Genomic DNA, 5,611 nt, shown 5'->3' on the forward strand with positions numbered 1-5,611 from the left:
TTGGAATTTGCAGTGTTATCAATTTAAGTTTGAAATTTTATTTTAAATTATCGATGTAGTCTTGCATCACACTCTCAACTCTTTATAATATTTGACACTTATATTTAAATGAATTAAAAAAAAAAAGTCATTTTTGGGGTTTGGCCATTTGCCCACCGGGTATTCTTGCTTAAATAGCCACTGTGAATCTTCATTCCAACAACATATACAAGATACACGAATATACAATCAACATATACAAGAGGCACACAAATATACAAACAACATATACAAGACATACACAAAGTCATAAATATCCAAACAAGATATACAAGTCGTTTTTGGAGTTTTTGATAATATGTCAATCATAAATATGCATGATATTTTTTCAACTGAAAAATATTTTCCAATCAAAAGGTCACAAAAGGTCAAATCAATATACATAGTATTTCTAAAAAATAATATTATACCAGGTATATGTAACACTATACCATTATAATCTATGATAAATTATACTATGTATAAAGTACATCAGTGTGCCTCTAAAAATGAATTATAATGCCTCTAAAAATGAATTATACTATGTATATATAATATTATACCTCAATAAATTTATAATATAATTAAATTATACCATGTATATTGCAATACATTAGTAAATAGAATAACTCTAAAAAATTGTCAGGTATATACAATGATTAATTGAATACTATTAAGTTTTAGTTGCATAGTAATTAAGAGAATAAAGGGAGTTTAACAGTTAAAGTTAGAATCATCTCCCTATAAAAGAGCTAACTTGAGTGACTTATTTAATTAACTTCCAAAATTTTAGAACTATCCCTAAAAATAGGCAAGAAAATGGAAAGTATGGGTGTAATACAGGATTGATTCTCGGATACTAGAATCTGTTATGGAAGTAAATATTTGATATGCATTAATTAACGCTACCATATATAGGTAGTCATTTTTCAAAAACTACCTATTTATGTTTTTTTTTTTTTTTTAAATAATTCGAAGTGGGCCCGATTGGGCCGGTGCCCCGGTGGGCTAGAACCCGGGCCTGTTGGTGGGCCGTGCTACCGAGCTACATGGCATGTCCAGCCTAGCCCCCTAATTTTTTCTACTAGCCTAGCCCACCACCCTCTTATCGGGTTCGGGGTCGGCCCGGTTGTGGGCCGGGCCCAGGCCTACCCGACCCAATTGACAGGCTTAGAGGCAGAGGGGTGCAGTTCAGTTGAACCCCTTTATGGAAATAGGGTGAAAATGATATATGTATGTATACATACATATGTGTGTGTTGTTGATGCTCTAATTTTTATTTTTATTTTTTTTGAATTCTCATGTTTGAATTCCTGGCTCCGCACTTGATTACAGTGAGCTCATATGTATGAGTTGATATTAGGGGTGTATGGAGTAACACAATATGAATTTCTGATTGGAATTAGCCCAAAAAAAAAGGTGCTCCATAGAGATATTATACTCCTATTTCATCTTTGAACTATCTCACCATTGCAAATACGAACAATTACACGGATAAAATTAAACCAACAAATACATCACTGTGTAAACACAACTTTTCCCTTGGAGGATTTCAATACAAAGTTTTTGTGATTTGTTCACTGAGAAAGTTCTTTAATTGGGCAGCATCAGTGGCAGGGGCTTATCTAGCATAATAAGTGGGGTTTCAATTGAACCCTTTACTTTCGACGCAGAGTATAAATTTAAATTTGTGGGTAAAAAATTATTAAAATCGTAATAAACAGTAGATATGAACCCATAACTTTAAAAATATAATGGGTTCAATGCTAAAAATTTTAATATTAAACCCCCTAGAAATTAGATCCTGGATGCCACCTCTGAACAGTGGTTTGGTACAATTTTTGTAATGAGCAAGTAATTTTTCCCTGTGTGGCAGATTTTCCTTGATAAAGCTACAACCAATTGACTTATCAGCCCAGGCACATATATTTGGAAAATCCTCTTTCTTCAATATGTCCACTTCCAATGCTTCTTGAATAACTCCAAGCCAATAAGTTATCAAAATGGAAACAATCTCAATGTATCGGTCGTCCAAAGAAGTTGTTATTATTATCTTTGATCAATTCATTCTCAAGAAGTTTAAGGAGCTGAAGAAGTTCTCCCATGGCATTCACTTTTACTTCGTTGTTGCTAATATAACAAAGTTTTCGTATCTCTGGATAGCACTGAGATTGGACAATAACACTTGTTATTACATGAAAATAAAGATGATTCTGATTTTTAAAGAAAAATTTCAAGATGGAGGTGCATTTTGTACCACGGAAAATATTTCCACAAATATATATGTCATTCTCTCGTGTGATGTCAACAAATATTTTTCACAGAGAACATTTTCCGGCGTAAGAATATGAGTTATGACGACATTCTATCTCAATTACGGTTGTGTTTGGAATGAAGAATATTTTTATTTTATTTTTTTGGCAATTTTTCCAGAAAAAAACTGTCTCATATCAAGCCTTCTCTAAAGTTTAGAAACTGTTTCTAATGAACTAAAAGAGAAAAATATTAGCGAAAAAAATTGTTTGCCCCATTTTAATGGAAAGCAGTTTTCTAGGAACTATTATTTGAATTTTGGTTTCTAAAAAATAATTTATGTTCTGCAAAAAAAAATTTCATTTATACCAAACATACCTCATATCTTGACTTTATATCATTGATTTAGTCAATATTTAGACATTGTTATCAATTTTTAGCACTTAGAAATTTCACTACCAAAGAATTTCTATTTCCCACTGAAAAATGTTCAGTACTAAATGTTGGTAGGAAAAACCTAAATAGTAGTGTTTTCACATAGAAATATTTGAAAGTTTCTCAGCATTTCAATGGGAACCTGTTTCCCACCATGAGTTTTCCTAGTGAACTGGTTCAGCGGGAATGACCTAGGAAAATTATATTTTATAACACAAATTTCCTACTGAATGGTGGCGGGAACGACCTTACTTGAACAGGATCTGTTCTATAGGCTCGTACCACCTTATCCTTGAGTTCTAAGGAGACAGGAAACCAAGTCTGGTTGACGAAGCATGGCCACGTGACCAGAGCGTGATTAACAACCATCCATGGCCGAGGTCTTGGTGTGCGTAGATGATCATTCTCAGCCCTTCGTTGTGGCCTGAGATGGTCCCTTGGCTGTCTGACAGAAAAAAAAAAAATGGTGGCGGGAAAAATCTATGTTTCTAGTAGTGTTTCATCAACACACTATCAGGTTTGTTAAAACATCATTATCACTTTTTGATAAATAATTTTCCTAGAAAATGTTATTTTCCATAAATAAGTCATTCTTCCAGAAAAAAAAAAACAAATTTTCAAAAAATTACTTCTGTCATACCAAATATACTTGAAAACATACCTTTTCATCGATAAACTTAGTCCAGAAACGTGCCATGGCTCTTTGGTAAGGATCTTTTGGTAGAAGAGGTGTGTCATCTTTCGAAGTTTCATCAATATATTCAAGACTCACAAGAGACTCAACAATTGGTTTCCCATTGTGCAACAACACTGGAATTTTTTTATGAATAGGACTGTACTTGAGAAGTGTAGGACTTTTACTTAACACATCTTCTTCCATGTATTCATATTGAATACCCTTGAGTTTAAGGTAAGGGTGTCAAGTGGGCCGGGCCAGCCCGAACCCGGCCCGGTAAACCCGGCCCGGTACCGGCCCGGCCCAAGCCCACTAATAGGTGTAAGGGGCTGGGCTAGGTGGGTTTTATTAAGGGGCTGGGCCGGACAAGGTGGACAGCCCACCAGCCCGGCCCACCATAAGCCCGGGTGATGGCCCACCGGGGCACCGGCCCGGCCCAGCCCGACCCACTTCAAATTAAAAAAAAAAAAAGATAAGTATTACATTTATTACTAATAATAAGTATTTTAAAAACATTGTATCCCAATAAAATAGTTGTAGCTATAATTGTGGGATTCTTAAAATTTTGGAAGCAAATATATGAAATATTTATTAATTATTCAAACCATAGTTAGAATCTTCCTTTAGTTAATTAAAACTTAACCATTAATTTTAACTCATGTAATGTGTCTCTTATTCAAGTAAGAACTTGAGAAAAATGGAGACAATAAAAATGAAGAGGAATCGAATTCGTTAATATTTAATTGCTATTAAATGAAAAATAATTTACCTCTGAAATTGCTGATGCGTGAAATAAATCAAATACCCCTTTTAAGTTACTATCTTGCTGTTGGCTTACACAAGTTCAAAAATATTTCAATAGGTTATACAGTATACTATATAATAATATAAACTATTAGTTATATATATAATAATATATTAATATAATCTTATTAGTTTCAAATATTTTATATATAATAATAATTAAATATTTTTTAGCATATTGAAATGTCTCCACCGATGATGGAGACGTGACAATCTGCACATGACATTAGGACTTAGGATCAGATGAGATAATTAAATTAAGAACTTTGGTTTAGTATCAAAACTCATGTGCATTGTTCCCATTTAGTTCCCATTTAGATGAGTAGGAAATTTAGAGAAAGAGGAGAGTAGGGAATTGTGAGATAATATGGAGAAGAATGAATGGTATTTATAGTTTGAAAATAGGGCCAAAGTATAATTTAAGGAACTTGAAGGTTAAAATAAAGTTGACAACAACTAGATTTTAAAGTATTAAACTTAATAAATTTTAGCATTAGAATTTTTTTTTTAAATAATTAAAATCCGGCTCGGCCCACTAACTAAAACCCGGCCCGGCCCACTAACTAAAACTTGGCCCGACCCACTAACTAAAATCCAGCCCGGCCCACTAACGGGCCCGGTTAGCCCGACGTGTAGCCCCTATCCGAGGTGGGCTGGGCCGGACACCCTTTCCCTCTCCAAGCCCGGCCCCCAGCCCGACCCACTTAACTTACGGCCCGGCCCGGCCCCGACCCGGCCCCTTGTGGCCCACATTTAAATGGCCTGACCCGGCCCACTTGACACCCCTACTTTAAGGGCAATTTTTACTCTTACATAGAAAGGACTTGCCCAATATCCCAACAATTTGACTTCTTCCATTTTTCAGTGTTTCTTAATTGCTCAAAGTGTTGGCTTAGTTTGCAGTTCTATCCTCTTGACTTTGCCCTTCTTATAGAAAGGGATCTGAAAGATGACTTATATGTGCTTATGTCACCAATTTTCCATCAAATCTCGGGGCTTGCCAAGAATTCTTTTTAAGGGGTCGTTTAGTATAGGTAATTTTTTATCTCGAAATCAATAATCTAGATTATTTATATTACAATTAATCGTATCCCAAGCTTGCAAATCTTATCCTACCAAACACAAACATGCTGAACAAACTCAAACCGTGCCTGAATCTTGGAGTTTACCTGATTCACCGACAAGAACAAACTAGTTAAAAACTAGGGATGTTATCGAAAATATATAATTTCCTCGAAAATATTTTACTTGAGCCGAGGTATATCGGAAACAACCTTTTGACCTCCAAAATAAGAGTAAGGTCTGCGTATACACTATTCTTTCTAGACTTCACTTGTGAAATTTCACTGGATATGTTTTTCTTGCCGGAAAAAGAAATCAAGAAGGACAATAAAAATTAAATCCATAATTACTATGTGGTGAGTT

At 34.7% G+C, this 5,611-nt stretch overlaps 1 non-coding gene and 1 pseudogene across 1 annotated transcript; one reads left to right on the forward strand and one right to left on the reverse strand.

Annotated features, from left to right (window-relative positions):
• Positions 1-1,514: 1,514 nt before the first annotated feature.
• Positions 1,515-3,610, reverse strand: LOC132630532 (probable glutathione S-transferase; annotated as a pseudogene).
• On the forward strand, positions 2,949-3,161 carry LOC132634553 (small nucleolar RNA U3). The gene has a single exon (XR_009580271.1). It is a non-coding gene; the product is annotated as a small nucleolar RNA U3 (small nucleolar RNA).
• Positions 3,611-5,611: the final 2,001 nt, after the last annotated feature.

Source organism: Lycium barbarum, chromosome 3, assembly GCF_019175385.1.
Source record: "Lycium barbarum isolate Lr01 chromosome 3, ASM1917538v2, whole genome shotgun sequence".
NCBI classification, from domain to species: domain Eukaryota; kingdom Viridiplantae; phylum Streptophyta; class Magnoliopsida; order Solanales; family Solanaceae; genus Lycium; species Lycium barbarum.